The sequence below is a fragment of the Anomaloglossus baeobatrachus genome, chromosome 3 (assembly GCF_048569485.1).
Source record: "Anomaloglossus baeobatrachus isolate aAnoBae1 chromosome 3, aAnoBae1.hap1, whole genome shotgun sequence".
NCBI classification, from domain to species: domain Eukaryota; kingdom Metazoa; phylum Chordata; class Amphibia; order Anura; family Aromobatidae; genus Anomaloglossus; species Anomaloglossus baeobatrachus.
Window position 1 is genome coordinate 228,371,837 of NC_134355.1, and position 19,740 is coordinate 228,391,576.

Genomic DNA, 19,740 nt, shown 5'->3' on the forward strand with positions numbered 1-19,740 from the left:
GCAGGGGGGCGCCCGCACAGACAGGCGGCAGGGGGGCGCCCGCACAGACAGGCGGCAGGGGGGCGCCCGCACAGACAGGCGGCAGGGGGGCGCCCGCACAGACAGGCGGCAGGGGGGCGCCCGCACAGACAGGTGGCGGGCCGACCGCACAGACAGGCGGCCGGCCGACCGCACAGACAGGCTCTGGCCGGGGGTGAGGGGGGAGGGAGGGAAATCAGCGCTGGGGAGATTAGTTTAGTGTACCAGCAGCAGCACAGGCAGCGCTCCTCTCTATGCCACGTCTACTAGGATGGTAGGAGGGAAAAGCAGGGAGGCGGAGAGAGAGTGGGTGGGCGGAGCCCGGGAGCCGGTCGGCCCGCCCGTGGCAACGGGACAAACAACGTAAAGCGTGAAAGTCCCGCTGTATCCGGGACGGTTGGGAGGTATGCAGCATGTTAGAATGTGTATATAAGATCCCACTGGTGGTGGCCGCAGCTTATAGGCCCCAAATCTGGTGACAGGTTCCCTTTAAAGTGAACCTGTCAGGTGCAATATGCACTCAGAGCCACGAGCAGTTCTAGGTGTATATTGCTAATCCCTGCCTAACTGTCCCTGTATACACTAGCATAGATAAAGAGATCAAGAACAAATATTTTTAAAGATCTTATATCTTATGCTAATGAGCGCGGGGACTAGTCACAAGGGCGTTACTTCACTTGGCTAGTCGGCTCGCATAGCATGTTATTACGCCCCTGTGTGAGTACTAACACGCTATGTGAGCCGACTAGCCAAGTGAAGTAACGCCCTTGGGACTAGTCCCCGCGCTAATTAGCATAAGATATAAGCTCTTTAAAAATACTTTTTCTATAGATGCCTTTATCTATGCTAGTGTATACAGGGACAGTTAGGGAGGGATTAGCAATATGCACCCAGAACTGCTCCTGGCTCTGAGCGCAGATTGCACCTGATAGGTTCCCTTTAAAGGGAACCTGTCACCAGAAATTTAGCAAAAAAAAAATAAAATATTCCCCTTCTGCAGCTCCTGGGCTGCATTCTGGAAAGGTTCCTGTTGCTATTGTGCCCCCTTTGAGACCTAAAAAAATACTTTATGAAGTCTTACCTTTTTGTATGCAAATCTGTTTTTATGGTCACGGGGGCGGGCTGTCTGGCGTCCGTTATTCCCCCTCCTGCCGCTGTACGCCGTCCCCCATTGCTCATTTCCATACATGAGGATGCCTTCCTCATGTAACTGTCCTCCTGAAGTTTTGTGCATGCCCAGTGCCACTCTCGCGGGACTGAGCACTGTGCAAAGTGTGAACGCTTTTGAGGTGATTGCGCAGGCGCGAGATTATGGGCGGCGCTGTGATTGTCATCAGCAGCGTCATCCAAGTACCCACCCATAATCTCGTGCCCACGCTTCTCACTCTGCCTCCACCGTTATGCGCAAGCACTGTCCATATGAACCATGTTACCTATTACCGTGGGCGCGAGATTATGGGCGGCGCTGTGATTGTCATCAGCAAAGTCATCCAAGTACCCGCCCATAATCTCGTGCAAGCAGTAATAGGTAACATGGTTCATATGGCCAGCACTTGCGCATAACGGTGGAGTCAGAGGGAAAAGTGCGGGCACGAGATTATGGGCGGGTACTTGGTTAACGCTGCTGATGACAATCACAGCGCCGCCCATAATCTCGTGCCTGCGCAATCACCTGAAAAAGCGTTCACATGCGCAAAACTTCGGGAGGACAGTTACATGAGGAAGGCGTCCTTGTGTATGTAAATGAGCAATGGGGGACTGCGTAAAGCGGCAGGAGGGGGAATAACGGACGCCAGACAGCCCGCCCCCGTGACCATAAAAACACATTTGCATACAAAAAGGTAAGACTTCATAAAGTATTTTTGTAGGTCTCAAAGGGGGCACAATAACAACAGGAACCTTTCTAGAAGCAGCCCAGGAGCTGCAGAGGGGAATCTATTACTTTCATTGTGAAATTTCTGCTGACAGGTTCCCTTTAACTGGTAGGGGAGTCAGGATAAAGCAGAGCTGAACCTGTTGGGAAGCTAGGACCCAGCAGCTCCACAGGCAGGAGACCACTGATCGGTAAGCTAATAGAAGCCTGCAGATGTAACTCTGCATAGGTTATTACTGGCCAGTGCTATCTGCAGGAGAGAGAAGAGCTGATTGCACGGTCTCCTCAGCTTCCGGATTCCCCGTGTGTCTGCAGCAGTGAGAAGCCGCACACGGGGAGTCAGAGAACAGCTGCAGAGAAACACAGGCTTCGGGACTGGGGATGTCCGCTCTGGGGGAGGGGGGGCTCGGCTCTGCTGCAGGGGGGTCGCTCTGCTGCAGAGGGTGATTCATACCTCAGCAGCAGTCACAGGAGTTTCAAGGTGCGCGCTCGGCTCTGTAATGAATAGAAGGGAGAAACAGCGAGGCGGGGCTACAGTGGGTGGGTGGAGCCCGGGACAAACAGCCTCACGGGCGGGAGTCGGGATCAAAGGCTCAAAAGAGGGACTGTCCCGCTGTATCCGGGACGGTTGGGAGGTATGACCCAGACTGTAATGGCTCCTTAGTGCTGCATCATGGGTTCAGGCCTCCTTGTAATTAATTAGATGAGGCAAAGTCCTAAGAAGTCCCAAGTAGGATCAAAATGCTCTCTGTGCACTCCTGCGCTCTGTCCTGTTGCTTTGGTAGGGAGATGAGCCTTTAAAAAGGCTAAAAACCCTGTTGCTGGTGATTAGAAGCAGGAGCACCAAGTCCCTGTGTCTTCACATGGGAAAGCAGGCCACGCCTCTCAAATTACCCCCTTTCAACCCATTGAAAATTAAAGTTTAAAGAAATAAAAAAAATACGCAGATTTTGTATTGCCGAGTTGAGAAATGCCTAATCTATCAAAATATAAAATCAATTAATCTGATTGGTATACGATGTGGTGAGAAAAAAAAATTCCAACCGCCTAAATTACGTTTTTTGTTGCAGCAGGCTATCAAAATGTAACAGATGCACAAAAATGAGATAATTAAAAACGTCAGCTCAAGATGTAAAACATAAGCCACCACTGAGCCCCAGATACTGAAAAATGAGAAAGGGTCTCGGAAAATAGCGACAAAAGCGCAATTCTTTTTTTGGATAAACTTCTGAATTTTCTTTAACCCCTTTGATAAAAGTAAAAGTATACATGTTTGGTATCTACAAACTCATACCGACCTTAGACATCATACAGACACCTTAGTTTTACCATATAGTGTACAGGGTGAATAAAAGAAACCCAAAACAATTGTGCAATTACACTTTTTTTTGTAATTTCACTGTATTTGGATTTTTTTCCTATTTTCCAGTACAGTATTTGGTAAAACTAATGGTTTTATTCAATAGTACAACTCGTCCTACAAAAAACAAGTACTCATATGGCAATATTGATGGAAAAATAAAGTTATGGGTCTTGGAAGAGGGGGAGGAAAAAATGAAAATGAAAAACGGAAAATCGTGAAGGGGTTAAAACTATTCATCCTTAAAGTGAAAAACACATCCAATGCATTGGGTCATCCGTCCACCCTCCCTCCGCTCACGATTTATGGGACTGGCCACAGTTTCTCAGGGTTTGGTTAGGGCAAAATCCAGAGGGGCAGGGTGTAAATGGGAAAAGTCCATGGTGGCAAACTTCAAATGGCAGTTTGGAGCACAGTTTTTGAGAGCTGCAAGGGGAAAATCCTTGTCTGAGGGGTAGCCTCCTACAGCTTAGAGGGCTCAAAGTCCTTCAAAAAAACAGAGCAAGGTTCAACAAGCACAAAACTTGGAGGGAGGGAACAGTACACTAAACCCACCCACCAAAATACAGGTCTATATAGCCACAAGGGCAATATCTCCTGCCCTTTATAATTTTAACCTCAGGGACTTTTCCAGCCAATGTGGCATCTTGCCCAACTGAGGGACCTGATGGCAGCCCAACTGGCCCCTGCTCCTTCCTTTACAAAAGGGCTCTGGAAATAGCCCCTCTTTCAACTTGGCTATCGGTTAACAGTGGAAGAGACAGGGGTCATCAATCCAGTTCAGGCAGCCTTCTTTTTCCATATCTCCCAAGACCTAGGGGACAGGGGTCCAGACTTATCTTTGGCTATAAACCCAAAGCCTTGGGTCTGATTAAAGTTGATGACCTTGCCTTAGATACAGCCATTTTCAAACTCAGCTCTCTTCGGCCCCACCAGCCACTCCTGGGCATCTGCCTTCTTCCTTTCCTCCACTACATCTAATGTCTCGGACGTTTTCAGAGAGAAACCAGAGACAGGGGCAGGGTATTGCAACTTATCTGGCTCCAGTCGACTGCAGAGGAGGGTGGAGTTCTGGACGGCTGACTAATTTGGGAATGTGGGAAGACTTCTTCCTCTGATTCATCTTCCTCTTCCTCCGGCTGGCTCCAGCAGACCGGCTCCAAGTGGGGCATTTCATGGCGTTCCTCTGGGGATTTACCCCTGCTGGCCTCCTTGTTGGGGGAATCGGTCCCTGCAGGTATCTCCTCCACTTCAGGAAGTTCCTCTCCCATCCGGTCTCTTTGCTGGATCCAGGCCTCACTGGAGACAAGGCCCAGTGTTAGATATATGGAGGACGCGTTGTCTGTGTCTGCCGCTCCACTTACGGCCCAGGGGTCGTCAGATTATGTCCTCCAGGTCTGCTTCACTTCCAGCATAACTAAATCTTCTCTGGTAATAAGTCTGCACTCCGGTTATCATGGCAGCAAGCTGTTAGTTATCCTGCGTATGACACCAAACTGGTGCCTGCCCATGATGTGACATTATCTTCCACTGGGTGTGCCGCACACTCTGCCCTCAATGGCCTAGTAACCAAACACAGACTGCTATACACGGAGGGTGGGCGGGGAAAGCAGTAAATATTCATGAAGTTTAATAAGCGGGCACAGAGATGAGTTTGACTACAATGTTTTCCCTGGCCAATCAAAACCATGGGAATAACTTTAAAAGAGCCTTTAACATTCCCTCAGTTCCCAGCTTCTGGGACATCTGTAGGCTGTGAAATGTTACCAGAATTCACAGCCTCCAAGTGTCCCAACAGCTGGGAACTCCAAGAAGCTTAAAGGCTCACTTAAAGGCTCCCTAAACCACCAAGAGACCCGATGGCTGTGAGCTACGGTAACCTTTTGCTTTATTTATACTGTAATTTCTGCACCAAATCTGCATCTTCTGGCAAAAAAATGCATCACTACCACATCGCGTTTTGATGATTTTTTTTCCAAATTTGATGTAGGAATTAGCTGTATATATTTCAGCCCAAATCTGCATCTCTTGGTAAAAAAAACATGGTTTTGTGCCAGGAGATTCAGGTCTCATTCAACTCAAGGGAACTGAAGTGCAGTCACTGAGTTCAATGAGTTCACTTGAGGTCAATTTATCTGAGGTCACTGCTGTAGTACTGTGGAAACCTTAAGCTGTGACCTCAGGTAAACTCAGTGATGTCACTGCTCATAGCTGCAGCTTAATCAGACTCTGTCTGAAGCCACAGCGGGTGGTCATGATCTCTAATATACTTATAGCAGGATAAGGCACAGCCAGAGTGTAAGAGATGTTGAGGTGCACTTGTAGGTTTCCACACCATATGTCCAGAGAATTAGAAACAAGGCACTCTCAAATGGTGATACAAACGAAGAATTTATTCCATAAGTCTTAAAGCAACATGTGACGTGTCGGCCAGGTGGCCTTCAGCAGACAACTTGTTATTAAGATTGTCAGGGTAGTAGTAAAGGCAATGGTATCCACCACTATGCTGCATACCAAGTACCTAGTATGCAGCATAGTGGTGGATACCACTGCCTTTACCACTACCCTGACAGTCTTAATAACAAGTTGTCTGATGAAGGCCACATGGCCGAAACGTCACATGTTGCTTTAAGACTTATGGAATAAATTTTTCGTTTGTATCATCATTTGAGAGTGCCTTGTTTCTAATTCTATGATCTCTAATATGACCGCGTGCTGCAACTTCAGGATGTAGCAGAGCCTGGATTGTTGTGGGACATTGTGTTTGTGGATTATGTCAGACCTGGATGTTTTGGGGTTAATAAATTGGGGAAAAAGGGTGTCTTTTCAAAATAAAGGGTTTTTTTGAATGTGGTTTTTTTTTATTATTTACAGGATTAGTGATGGGGGTTATAGACCCCTACCCATCACTATTCCAGGGCTTTATGACAGCTGTGAGTTGTCATTAACCCCTTGTTAGCCAGATTACCACCGCACCAGAGCAATCAGAAAGAGCCAGGTAAAGCGCCGGGACTGTCGCATTTAATGGTTGCAACAATTGTGGGGCAGCTGCAGGCTGCTATTATTAGAATAAGGAGCCAATATCCATGGACCTCCCCAGCCTGAGAATACCAGCCGCGAGCTGTCGGCTTTTTCTTGGCTGAAACTTTTATTCTCCAATCTCAATGTATGCTTCAGGCAATTGTCCTGCTGGATCTCTATGTCACCCTTTTCATACCTATACTACGCGTTCGTACAAAGTAATTCATTTTTAAGGAATCTCATATAGCTCAGCATTGAGATCATCATCGATCCTGGTCAAGTATCCAATGCCTTTGGCTGTGAAACAACACCCTAATATCAAGCTATCACCATTAAACTTGACAGTTCCTTTTTCCCATGTTTCTTTCAGACCCATTTGTACCCATCAGAGCTTAGTCTATTGACCTTCAACTCACTGCTCCACATTCCAATTTTCTACTGTCTTTTTTTTCGTACTTTGCAATTCAACTACAGCTGCCGCTGATGTGGCAGTGCTGCAGCAGAGATGCAAGTAGAGATGCGCGAACTTATTTGATAAAAGTTCACCAATTTCAAATTTGGTACGAGCTTTAGCCTGTTCTGCTCAGGCTTGGTATTATGAGCTTTTACCCCAAAAGTCGGCAATATTCGGTTTTGTTAGATAACTAATCGCGTTTTACAAAAATGCTTTTCTAATAACATGCTATGCTTTTGGACAGAATTGTGGTGCTGTACGATAAATGAGGGGATGTATTTAATGATTAGAGGGCGTGGAGACTCGGGAGTAGAGATGAGCAAACCCCCCGCGATTCGGTTTGCCGAACCAAAGAAGAAGAGGTATGTTTGCCAAACCTTTATTGAACCGAACTTCGAACTTTTATTGAACCTTTCCAAACCACATTTGATCAAATGGGAGGCCAAACGTAAGGCACAGAAAACACCAGGTCACGCACAGGCCTTCTGTGAGTGCACGTAGGGTGCGTGCGCAGCCACGCCCCCTTTCTAAAAAACGGTCAGCATATCATTATGACCTGTTTCCTGAAGTTACCCATTACCTTACAGGTATTTAAGTCTGCCTCCCCATATTGGTGGCGCCTGAGCAACATTGCCTACTAGTTAGTGTGTTGCTAGTTCTCAGGTCTCATTACGCTGCTCTGTCTAGTTCTGCTTATTGTGTCCTAGTACCAGTCTCGTGTTTCTAACCTGTGTGTCATCCTAGAAAAATAAGAGTCTGGCTCAACTGTCATCAATGGTGCTCTGAAGTTAACAAAGTCAGTAAAAATAATCAAAAACTTCGGCACTCAGAAAGAATAATTTTTGCAAAGAAAATCTTTATTGGTAATCCTTTGTGTGAAACAAAATATGAGAAAATAAGTATTGATTTGCCAGTTATTATTGTTGACATTTCGGCTAATGCAGTAGCCTTTTCTCAGAAAACTGTCTAAAATACAAAAGAAAACATTTTTATACAGGGTAAGGAACAATAATTTACAGATTTATAGTAAACATTTGTAACAATGTGGACAAATGTTCTTTACCTATGTATACAAAGTAAGGCTATGTGCGCACGTTGCGTACAGTCACTGCAGAAATTTCTGCAGCGATCTGAAGAGCACATGTGCGCTTTAGATCGCTGCAGAAATGTCCGTAGTGAGCGCCGATTCCATGCGCTCTGCCTGCAGCTCCTGCCATAGACAGAGCAGGAGTTGCCGGCAAAGCGCAGGAAAGAAGTGACATGTCACTTCTTTTTGCGCAGCGCTTCGGCAGTAGCCGAAGCGCTGCGCTCTTAAACGCCACGTGCGCACGGCCCCTCCACAATCTCCATAGACTGTGCAGGGGACGCAGGACGCATGCAGTTACGCTGCGCTACAAAGCGCAGCGTAACTGCATGTATTTACGCAACGTGCGCACATACCCTAAGATGACTGAGAACCTTGTCACCTATTGATGCAAATAATGGCTTCTTAGCCTATGATGAAAATACACATGGTAAGTACATAATAATGTATATTTCCAAAAAATGAAAAAGTAAAAAATGAGGAAGACAAAAGAAGAAAGGAAAAGAGGAAAAGGATAAAAGGTGAAACTGACGTGCGATTTTTAGAGATAAGGTGAAGCTGAAAAGGATAAAAACATAACAACATTCAGGTAAGTTAGAACATATACTATGCAAAAATGTATAATGTATATGTGTCACAAAGAATGAGTCAAGTAGACTGGAACTCCGTATCAACAATAAACTGGTGTTAATAAATTAACCAACAAAATGGATAAGACAATTGTGTCAAACAAATAGAGGAATGAGAACCTCCATCAATCAAAGTACCAGATACATGCAAATCCTAACAAGAAAGACTCTGATGCCAAGGGGGACCACACCTGATAAATGTCAAGGGTAAGGTCAATGTCCAAGTTTATTTTGAGAGCCAATATAGAGAATCACAGATCGAAGATAATATTTGAAAAGAAGCAGGAAAATTATATGTACAAAGGGAAAAAGGAACAATGAATAACCACTTCATGTTATGTGTGTATATACAGTATGTGCTAGATCTTAATAAAGAGATACTCTTGTATACAAAAGTAAATAGTATGATAAAACTGTAATCACAGTATCTCTGATATCCATGTATATATGGTACAAATGAACAACGTACAAAACTACTATTTCAAAACCACCATAAAGGATCTGAGAACTTGGATTTTTAATAATTTGGTAAATGAGAGACAGTCTCTAGTTCTTCTCTTTATTTTTGTCTTTCATGTTTCCATGTGTGGATTACATTGGGATCCTTGGTCTTTGTTGGAGATGCATGGATTTTTCTTTTTTTTTAATAAAATGGTGAACCAGAAAGTGTCAAGAATAAAATATTTTTGTATGTGTATTTTTGTTTTCACTTACTGGGTTAGTAATGGGACTGTCTTATAACATTATTAACCCTAAAAATATTACCCAGCTGCCACCACACCAGGATAATCGGGAAGAGCCAAGGTGAAGAGCCAGAATTGTTATATCTAATGTGATCCTCCACTTCTGGGGTAGATGAGGGCTGATATTTTTAGTCTGGGAAGGGCTCAATAACCATAGAGCTTCTTAGCCTGATAATATCAGCCTGCAGCTGTCTGATTTACCTTTGCTGGTTATCAAACAATAGGGGGACCCCACATCACATTTTTAATTATTTATTTAATAATAAAAAGCTGTCCAATAAGCTCCACAAGGTGCAATTTTATGATAAATCTGTCGGTCTTGTTGTCTATCTATTCCCATTATCTACCTCTATAGATCTGACAGAAGACGTTTTTTCTCCAATGATTGATGTAAAAATCCTTTAGTGGTACTTCAATTCAAAGGGATATATTAAAATCATTTAAACAGAGAAAATAGGGAAATGTGTAGGATGTAAAAAATATACTTGGATGGAAATTAAAATATCTGCAACAAACCATCACATTGATTGTATAAATAAAATTTAAATAATGGATTGTAGTGTGATGCATAGGGAAATTAGATAAACATGTATATATAAAGACAAAAGAAAGTAAACAATGTATGTGTAAATAATGCCTCCAAGGTGTGAAAGTGTAGGAGTCTCACAAAGAGAGAACTAAACCAGTGCAAACAAATGAATCAAGTAACAACCACATATAATCATTATATGTTTTATACCTGTAACCAAAGGAGGAGAATAGCTACTAAATGACTGTGCCCCAGGGACACCCAGGGGGCATTAAACACTCATATTGACACTGAGGCCAAATAGGTTTTTAAGATATCTATCGCTATAGAATTTAACGCTTTCTAAAAACCCATGGAGAAAAGTAAGTGCAAATTCTACAAATACCCTACATCATTTTTGAGCTATGTGCGCACTCTGAGTATTTGGTGCAGACATTTTCTGCATCAAATCTGCATCTTCTGGCAGAAAAATTAATAAAAAACGTGGTGCTTTTGCCTTGCGCTTTAGCCATGCGTTTTTTTATAACGAAGGCAATGGGTGGGAGGGCTGAAAAATGCAGGGAAAAATGCACCAACAATTGACATGCTGCAGATTATTTTCTGCACCAAATCTGCAAGGAAAAATTAAGCATCGTGTGCACAAGACTTCAGAATTGTCACTGGCTTTACTGCCATCGCAGGCAAAAGATAGACGTGCAGATTTGTGAGAAAACATTGAAGTCAATAGGTGAAAAAACATAAAAATGTTGAAAGAATTGGCATGCCTCACATTATTTTCTGCACCAAATCTGCAAGTTATAAATAAGCTGGGTGTGCACAGGACTTCAGGACTCTCATAGACTCTGCTGGCATCAGGATTCCCTTCAGGGACAAAGCTGCACTCAAAAATACATAAAAACGTGACAAACACACAATGTGTGCACAGCCTTAAGCCTTGTGCCCACAGGGCTTTTTTTCATGCTTTTTTTAATCAATAAAAGAAAGGAAAAAGCATCCCAGTGTGGCGCCCCTGACCTGGTCAGGCACCACTGAGTACTGCACCCATACTGGGTGAGTGCAAACAAGTAATCCTAAAGGCTGGAATAGGGTGTGTACGCAAAGACACATAGTGACCAGGTCTCACACACACTTGAGGGGACCCCTGGGCAGACCCAGGAGGGGGCGTGCCTCCACATCCAATAAAGGGGTGCGGTAGAGAGGCTGGAAGCTAGGTGGCAGTGGCAGTCAGAAACAGGAGTAGGAGAGGAGCAAGCCGAGTCTGAAGCGGGGAGCGCAGGGAGAAGGAGCAAGCAGGCGCACGGACCCGCTAGTCAGGCCCTGCCCGTGAAGTAATCGTTAAACAGTCACCAGAAGCTGGACAGAAAGACACTGAGGAAGCCAGTTGGTCAGGAAGACACTGAGGAAGTCAGCTGGTCGTGTACAGAGACTTCTGGTGGCTAGACACGCACGGGGAACAGGTCCCTAGAGCCAGACATCCATTTAGTGGTCTGCTAAATCTGCCGGTGGGGTGGACAACAAGTCCCACAACAACCAACACAGAGTCCGAGCATCAGCAGCAACGAGGGGGCCCAAAAGGAGGATCGAGCCTGGAGCTATCTTCCTTGGTCCACGCTGCCAGCAAACGGGCCTGAAAGGGGAGAAAAGGCAGATGCGACTTCCCTGGTTAAATCCAATGGTACTTTAAGTCAGAGGTTGTCCAAAACAAGAAGTGCCAGGAAGGCGAGTGTTAGGTTGACCTAACGGTCACAGCTGTTGCCAGCGATGTCCGAATGCAGAGAAGGTACCGGTGACCCCCCCTCTGCTACTCCGTCTCAATGAAAACAAGCGAACGCCGTTATACACATAAGACTGGAGATGTGCGGCTCCGAATAGAAAGTGTATTGGTATTGTTTACATTACAAAGTTATACAAAGTTGATTAGGGCGTAACTATGCAACATACATATTCATTAAAGGCGTGAATTACATATTCCCAGCAAGAGAAATTAATATAATGACTTATACTCCAATAACAAGATGTTTTTCAGTCGTCTCTAAGTCAAAACATTCTGCGTCCTTGAAGTTGGTCTCACAGTTTATTACGCAAATAAGTCTGGTTCGGTCTTGTCAGGGAGAATGAATTTCTATTATTTTCTAAGTCAGTGAAAAAGGTTAACTCTTTCCTCACAATCCCCCCTATTGGCGTGATTGATGGACAGGGGGCCATCGAGAAGCTTTGGACTATAGAGAAAGCAGGCTAGCCTCCAGATACTTTCTGAGCCGCGGGTGTGCTCAGGGAGTGTCGTCTCACATCCGTCACCCAGGACTGCCTGCATGCCTCTCGATAGGAGTCTCATCATGATACGCCAAGGTGATTTCTAGAGGAAAGAGTAGAGAAGAGAAAAAAGGCATATTAGTGATTTCTTACGGGTGCTGAATAATCATTGTATCTACATTGCTTCAAGCAGCGGGAAAACAAAGCCATTAGCAACTTGAACACTACATAAGCAACTAGTAAACAGAGTAACACTTGGAACACTGATAGTCTGTTGTAACAGCCTCCCCATTGAAACACTTTGTTTATTGGGACTGGTATGGCTAAGTATGGCATGGAAGAGGCTGTCACAAGTGCGTGTGTACATATCCAGCAGTCTGTGATCTCAAGTTTTTCAGCTAACACTTCATGATGGGTCTCAAATGAATTCTGCCGTGGTGTAGAAGGCCCCAAAAAGGGAGTACACATAGAAATACTTATCAGCAGTATTAGGCCTTCTTGCAGTGGCTGGCATGGACCCATGTCGATCTCCCCTCAAGTTTGACGGAGGTTGGAGTGGTCAGCTGGACAGTCAAAGGCCCATCGAATCGTGGCTCAAGGGTCTTTCTCACGTGCTTCTTTAGGTAGACCCAGTCACCAGGCTTTAGAGAGTGGGTTCCTGGAATGGCATCAGGATCAGGTAGAGAAGAGTAGACCCTTTGGTGGGTTTCAGTTAGTCTGTTCTGCAGGGAAACAACATAAGATGTTAGGCTATCACATTGCAGGTGTAACTCCTGCGGGAAGTAGCATCCTAATCTGGGTGCACTACCAAAGAGTATTTCAAATGGTGAGAGCCTGTGCTTTCCCTGCGGGGTGGTCCTTACAGAGTAAAGAGCTATGGGGAGACATTCTGTCCATGGTCTACCAGTCTCCTCCACTGCCTTGGCTAGTTTGAGCTTTAGAGTGCCATTTAACCTTTCCACTTTCCCTGATGATTGTGGGTGGTAAGGCGTGTGTAAGGCTGACTGCATGCCTAACAGGGCACAGGTGTTCTGAAAAACTTGTCCAGTGAAATGAGTACCTCGGTCTGACTCTATGACTTCAGGGAGTCCAAACTGAGGCACCAGTTCACAGGCCAATTTCTTTGCTGTAATTCGGGCTGTGGCTGAACTGACAGGGTAGGCCTCTGGCCATCCTGAGAAGAGGTCTACACAGACAAGTACAAACTCGTAGATGCCATGTTTTGGCAACTGTATATAGTCTATTTATACTCTTTGAAATGGGGCAAACGTCTTTGGCATGTGTCTTTGCAGGGATTTAGTTAGCTGGCCTGGATTGTGTTGTTGACAGATGTGACAATCCTTTATTCTCTGGGAGGCGTATTGTCTGAAGCCGGGGGCTATCCAATATGGTTGCATCTGGTTCATGATTGAGTTTGTGCTACCGTGTGTGGGATAGTGGAGTACTTGGAAAATGGCAGGGAACCAACTGCGTGGCAGGACGGGAAGTCCGTTTAAGCGCCAAATCCCCTCCACCTTTTCTGCCCCCTTGGCCCGCCATCCGGCCTTTTCTTCCTCAGAGGCGTTTTCTTGTGTCTCAAAGAGGTTCTGCATTTCTTCCTCCGTCGTTGACACTGTTTCCGTCTCCTTCAAAGGGAGTAAGGCTGCTTGTTTTGCTGTTTGGTCGGCCAAGCGATTTCCCCTTGCCTCGGGTGTTTGAGCCTTGGTGTGGGCAGCAACCTTTATGATTGCTAGCTGTTTTGGTATCAAGGCTACTTCCATTAGTTTCTTCACTGAAGCTCCATGCCTGATGGGATTTCCTGTTGCTGTCAGGAATCCTCTTGTCTGCCAGATAGTGCCAAAATCGTGCACAATGCCGTGTGCATAGGCTGAGTCGGTGTAGATGTTCGCTGTTCGTTCTTCCAGAAACTCAATTGCCCAGATGAGGGCAAGAAGTTCTGCTTCTTGAGCAGATATGCGTGGAGGTAGCGGTTGTTTGGCTAAGACTGCATATAGAGTCACTACTGCAAATCCGGTGTGGAACTTGCCTGCTTCATCAGCGTATCTGCTACCATCCACAAAAAGTTCAAAGTCTGGATTTGTAAGCGGTGTTGCCTGTATATTGTGCAGGGGCTTTGCCTCATGTTCAATGAGTTCCTGACAATCATGATCAAATGGTGCACTGGTACGTTTGTCACTCTCTTCTGTCCTCTCTTCTGTCCCCCCTTCTAAACTTGTAAAGATCAGCAGATCAGCAAGGTTTAGACTTGTAACTCGAGCAAATGAGATGTTTGGGGGTAGCAACAGCGTGCACTGGAGTCTGACCTGTCTTGCCATGGAGAGGTGTTTCAACTGCACTTGATTGAGAACAGCATAGATGTCATGGCTGGTAAGGATGGTAGTCGGGAAATCGAGTGAGATTTCAGATGCTTTCTGCAGTATATTTGAAACTGCTGTAACGGCACGGACACAGGTTGGTGCTGCTTTTGTGACGTCGTCAAGTTGAGAGGAGTAGTACCCGATTATGTGATGTTTGTCCGTCTTCTGGGTGAGTACTCCTACGGCAAATCCTTGAAGCTCTGCTACGAACAGATTAAAGGTGAGATCATAGTTTGGTAGTGCCAGAGCAGATGCATCAATCACTAGTTCCTTGAGCTTTTGAAAGTTTTGTCAAGCTTCTTCTGTAAGGGAAAAAGGAACATTCTTTGTGCAATCATACAGCGGTTGCATGAGTAGTGACGCATTGGGAATCCACCGTCTGCATTTATCTCTGCTTGCTTTGCATCCTACTTCTGCCAGAAAGGTAAGCATTTCTCTTCACTAGGGAAGCACAGTAGTAAATCATCCACGTACTGGTAGATGTACTGCGAGAGGTAGCGGGAGGGGGGATTGTCTCAGCTGCGGTGGCGTAATTCCAGGCTTGACTGAAACTTTTACTGTGGGCACGGGTAGTGTGCCGAGGTCAGTTTTTTATGTGGACCAGAGTTTTGCAGGAACTTGTAGAAGTATTGGATCCGTGTTTACTTCACGTGTAACATCAGATTCTGGTTGATCTTCTATCATCTGGAGAGTGCACAGGACTTCTTCTGGGATATCTTTTGGAATTTGCAGGATAGCAGATCCATCTTCATTGTAGACAATCTGAGCTTGTAGTCTTGATAGTAGATCGGCTCCCACTAGGGCATCTCCACCCAGGGGGGACACTAAGAATTTAGACACGAACATGTGTGGTCCCAGTTTCACCTTCAGTGGATGTGTTATTGGGATTATCTGGGCTTGTCCATCAAATCCGGATACTACAGTAGCTTCAGATGAGATGGATCCTTCAGGCACTAGGTTCCTGGGGTTCAGGAGCGTGAGGCTCCTGAGTCCACCAAAGCTCTTATTTCCTTGTTGCCAATGTGAAGGGGGACATGTATAAATGGACCTCTGGCATCCCTATCCCGTGCTGCCGCAAGTCAGGCAGTCTTCTCCTCCTGACTCTCGGGTCGGTTTTGAGTGTCCCTCTTCTTCTTTCTACAGTCTCTGATCACGTCCTCTGACTCCACAATAGTAGCAGGTCGGAGCCTTCTTTCTTGTACCTTCTGGCTGGCCGTCCACTGCTGCTATGACAACTTTCTTGTTGCTCCTTTTATCCTTTGCGTCGGTTTCTAAGCCACTTGCTTTGTTGACTAGAAGATCTATGTCTTCCATGTTCCTCCATTCTGGGCAGCACGCTTTCAATCTTTCTGCCAGAGGTGCATGTATTCCATCCATGAAGGATCTTACCATCAGGCGACGTATTGCACCCGCTTGTAAGTCCAGCCCTTCATTTGCGAATGACTGCATCAATCTGTAGTAAAATAAGCTGACATTCTGCACAGGACCTTGATGCACTGGTCCCATTGTGCCCTTAGTTCTTTGCTCCTGGGCGCAGAAGAGACTGAGTCTTATCATGAAGTCTTGGCCCGATTCCACATTACGGGTATCGTCCGGAGCATGTCCTGTCAGGTGGGCAGTGAGTTTGGCATACAGTTCGGGAGACATTTTAACTCTACACAAACCTTCCATGTCCAACCAAGTGCTTCTGTAGGAGACCTGTATTTGGTTCAGGTAACGTGAAAAACTGACTGGGTTTCTAGTCGGGTCTGGAGCATTTTGCTCTTCTTTCCACTACGGGATAAAGAGGCACTGGTGCTGTGGCTTGTGGCTTGTAGCTTGTGCTGTGGGGCTGCACAGGCTAGGCATGTTTCACTCCAGTCCGGATTTTGTTGGCTACAGTTTGTGCAGGTCCATTCCGGGGATCCTGCTATTTTTGGAGCTGTTCCAGGAGTAGCTGACAGGTACGGAGGAGGCTGCTGATTCTTATTAGCCTTCTTCGCAGCTTCTTCCCATGTGTCTGATTCTTCATGGTATATCCAACCTTGATCGTGGGCTGTTTTTGCCATGTCAGAAAGAGTTCTGACTAGTTCAGTCCATGATTTATCTGCTATCACTCCTGCTCTAGTAGCTGTTATTGTATCCCATTTGTTGGGGTCCAATTGATCCTTCCCCTTCAATCCAAATGTCTTGAAAACTTCCTTGGACTGACTGGCTGTTCTTTTGCCATGATAACACGTAATGAGATGTTGCAGGGTGCATCCAGCTCTTCTGTCTTTTGATATTCGTTGCCCATTCTTCTTCTTCTATCTTCTTCAGCTTTTAGACCCTTGAACGTCCTTTGGACTAAACCTACCTATCCTGGAGATACTCAGAGACTAACTCCTTTTGTATTCCTACCTAAGGTGAGGTCTAGAACCACCTTTCCTGGAAGTACCCAAAGACTGATTCTTGATGTGTATTCCTACTGAAAGGTGGTGTCCTAACTTCAGAGGGGGCTGAGAATGTTGAATGGCGCTGGGTTACCCTTCTTGTAACAGAGATACACTCTATATCCGATAGCAATGGCAAACAGGGCTATTCCCACTAACACTAGGGCAGTGAATATCACATCCATTGGACAGAGCAGGTACACTATTCCCTTTCAACACTCACTGATGTATGGGATCTATGACAACCAACAAGGACAACAGCACAGAAGTAAAGCGCAGGAGAGCAGACACACGGAGAGGCAGAGAAACACAGAGAAACAAACAAACAAGGCACAGAAAACATCAGCTGGCAAGGCTCTCTCAGAGTTCAGTGGAAACCCGCCAATAACCCAGTTTCTACTCACAGTGTACCATTTTGCGCGTTGAGGAGAGGGGAGATCAGATGTGGGGAGCATAAAGAGAAGAATAAGGTTCAACTCTTACCTGGCCAGGTGTTTCTGGTCCCCACGTCTGGTCCACTCCTCCTCTGAATGGCAAGATAGTCCACTGCGTCCTGGGATTAGAAACACGGGTCCCTGCTTTTCGGGCGCCAGATAATGTTAGGTTGACCTAACGGTCACAGCTGTTGCCAGCGATGTCCGAATGCAGAGAAGGTACCGGTGACCCCCCCTCTGCTACTCCGTCTCAATGAAAACAAGCGAACGCCGTTATACACATAAGACTGGAGATGTGCGGCTCCGAATAGAAAGTGTATTGGTATTGTTTACATTACAAAGTTATACAAAGTTGATTAGGGCGTAACTATGCAACATACATATTCATTAAAGGCGTGAATTACATATTCCCAGCAAGAGAAATTAATATAATGACTTATACTCCAATAACAAGATGTTTTTCAGTCGTCTCTAAGTCAAAACATTCTGCGTCCTTGAAGTTGGTCTCACAGTTTATTACGCAAATAAGTCTGGTTCGGTCTTGTCAGGGAGAATGAATTTCTATTATTTTCTAAGTCAGTGAAAAAGGTTAACTCTTTCCTCACACGAGTTACCCTTATACCAGCCTGAAGGATACCTGGTTCCACCTGGTGTATCTCAGTATCGCCCGGGTTACCTCACAAAACCAGCAGAATGTGAGTAAATAAGTTGAAAGACACTTTGGACTGAGACTGAGTTCTTCTGCGACCTGTTGTTCTGCACACATACACCTGAGCCCCTGGGGCCAGCCTCACTCTCGGGAGGCCACCCCACCCGACTGCAGATTCCATTAGCCCCAGACGCTCGGTAAACTGCAGTGGCGGTCACCCACAACCCTGACTGCAAACCGAGAGTGGCGTCATGACTCAGAAGTAAATAACCTGACATACCTGTCGCCAGAGATATCCCAACACGTGGAGACCCTGTGGCGTCCCTGGAGGTGGAGTGAAGTCCTCAGGGCGACCCCCACAGCTGGCGGGCTCCACATCTGGCGTCACGAACATGATAAGGACTAGACCTGTTAAGATAGGTGACCGTGCGCCTTGGTGGTCCGATCAGAAAATTTGGACCGCCGCCATATTGTCACTGCAGAAAGCACGCCAAAGAAACAACTGCAGCCCGCGCAAAAAGAAGTAACCGCGCACGAAGAGGGGTGTCTATGCCAGCATGGAGAGGACACTCTGACCCCGTGAACAGGGAAGATGAGGGCGGACCTGTTCCCGGACTGTGGGGACATCCCAGTCCTATGAAAGGAGAAACAGGAGAAACGAAACTTAGACAGAGGTGTGAGGAGAACCTGGTGAGCAGCGACAGAGAGAAGATGGCATCTGCACGAGGTGACCAGGGAAAGCAGGGATGGACCAGGCCTATGACCGCAGACGAATTGGAGGCAGAAATAGGGAGAATTGCCAACAGAATGGAAGAGCGGAATAGGCAAGAGATAGCCGCTTGGAAGGAAGAAGTGATAATGGCAATCAGAGGCCTGCGGTTGCTGGTGCAGCGAGGCCCGCCTGGAGGTGCCGTCCAAGCCCAGTTGGAGTCATCGTCGGCAATGGTGACCCTGCTGCAGGAGGTCTCCGGCTCAGCCCTGGGTGTGTCCCACACTGCCCCTGTTCCACCCAGTGCGATGTCTGATGCGGTGCCCGACGCGACATTCGGTGCGACGCCCGTGGCCAGATCAGACCAAGCCGCAACGCCTCTTCTCCCGACCAGACCAGACCAAGCTGCAACGCCTCTTGTCCCGGCCAGACTAGACCAGGCCGCAACGCCTCTTGTCCCGGCCAGACCAGACCAGGCTGCAACGCCTCTTGTCCCGGCCAGACCATACCAGGCCGCAAGCCTCCTGTCTGGGCCAGACCAGACCAGGCCGCAACACCTCTTGTCCCGGCCAGACCAGACCAGGTCGCAACGCCCCCTAACCCAGTTGCCCAACCAGAGGTGGTCACAGCGTCCCAATCGCTGACTGAGGAACCGGGTCCCGCGCCCCAATCTGAAGAGGACCCAGTACCTTTGCAGATAAAGAGGGAACTGAGTGCGTGGTTCCCAACTCACGTGGTGGTAATCCAGAAGCCGCCATCCCGACCAGAAGTGGTCACAGCACCCTCTTCGTTAGAGAGGGATCCATCACCCTGCTCGGCTGCTGAAGGCTCGTTCCCAGAGCTGCTACCAGATCAACTGGAGGCAGATACAGCACCCTTAAAGAGAAAGGGAGGACTGGAGGTCGCGCTGATGTTCCCCGGACGACTGGAAGAGGTCGCAGCACCCTACGCCAGGGAGGGAGACGAGATTCAGCCACCACCGCTGCTATTCCCTAACCGACCAGAGGAGGTCACCGCACCCTTAAAGAGAAAGGGAGGCCTGGAGGTCGCGCGGCAGTTCCCCCAATGTCCGGAGGAGGTTACAGCATTCCCTGCCGAGGAGGAAGAGCTGACAGCGTATAGGCCCAGCATGTATGTCACCTGGGAGCCGGCTGATGACCAGATGATGCTGATGCAGAGTCCAGCCCGCAGAGGACAGCGGCGAGTAAGAGCTATC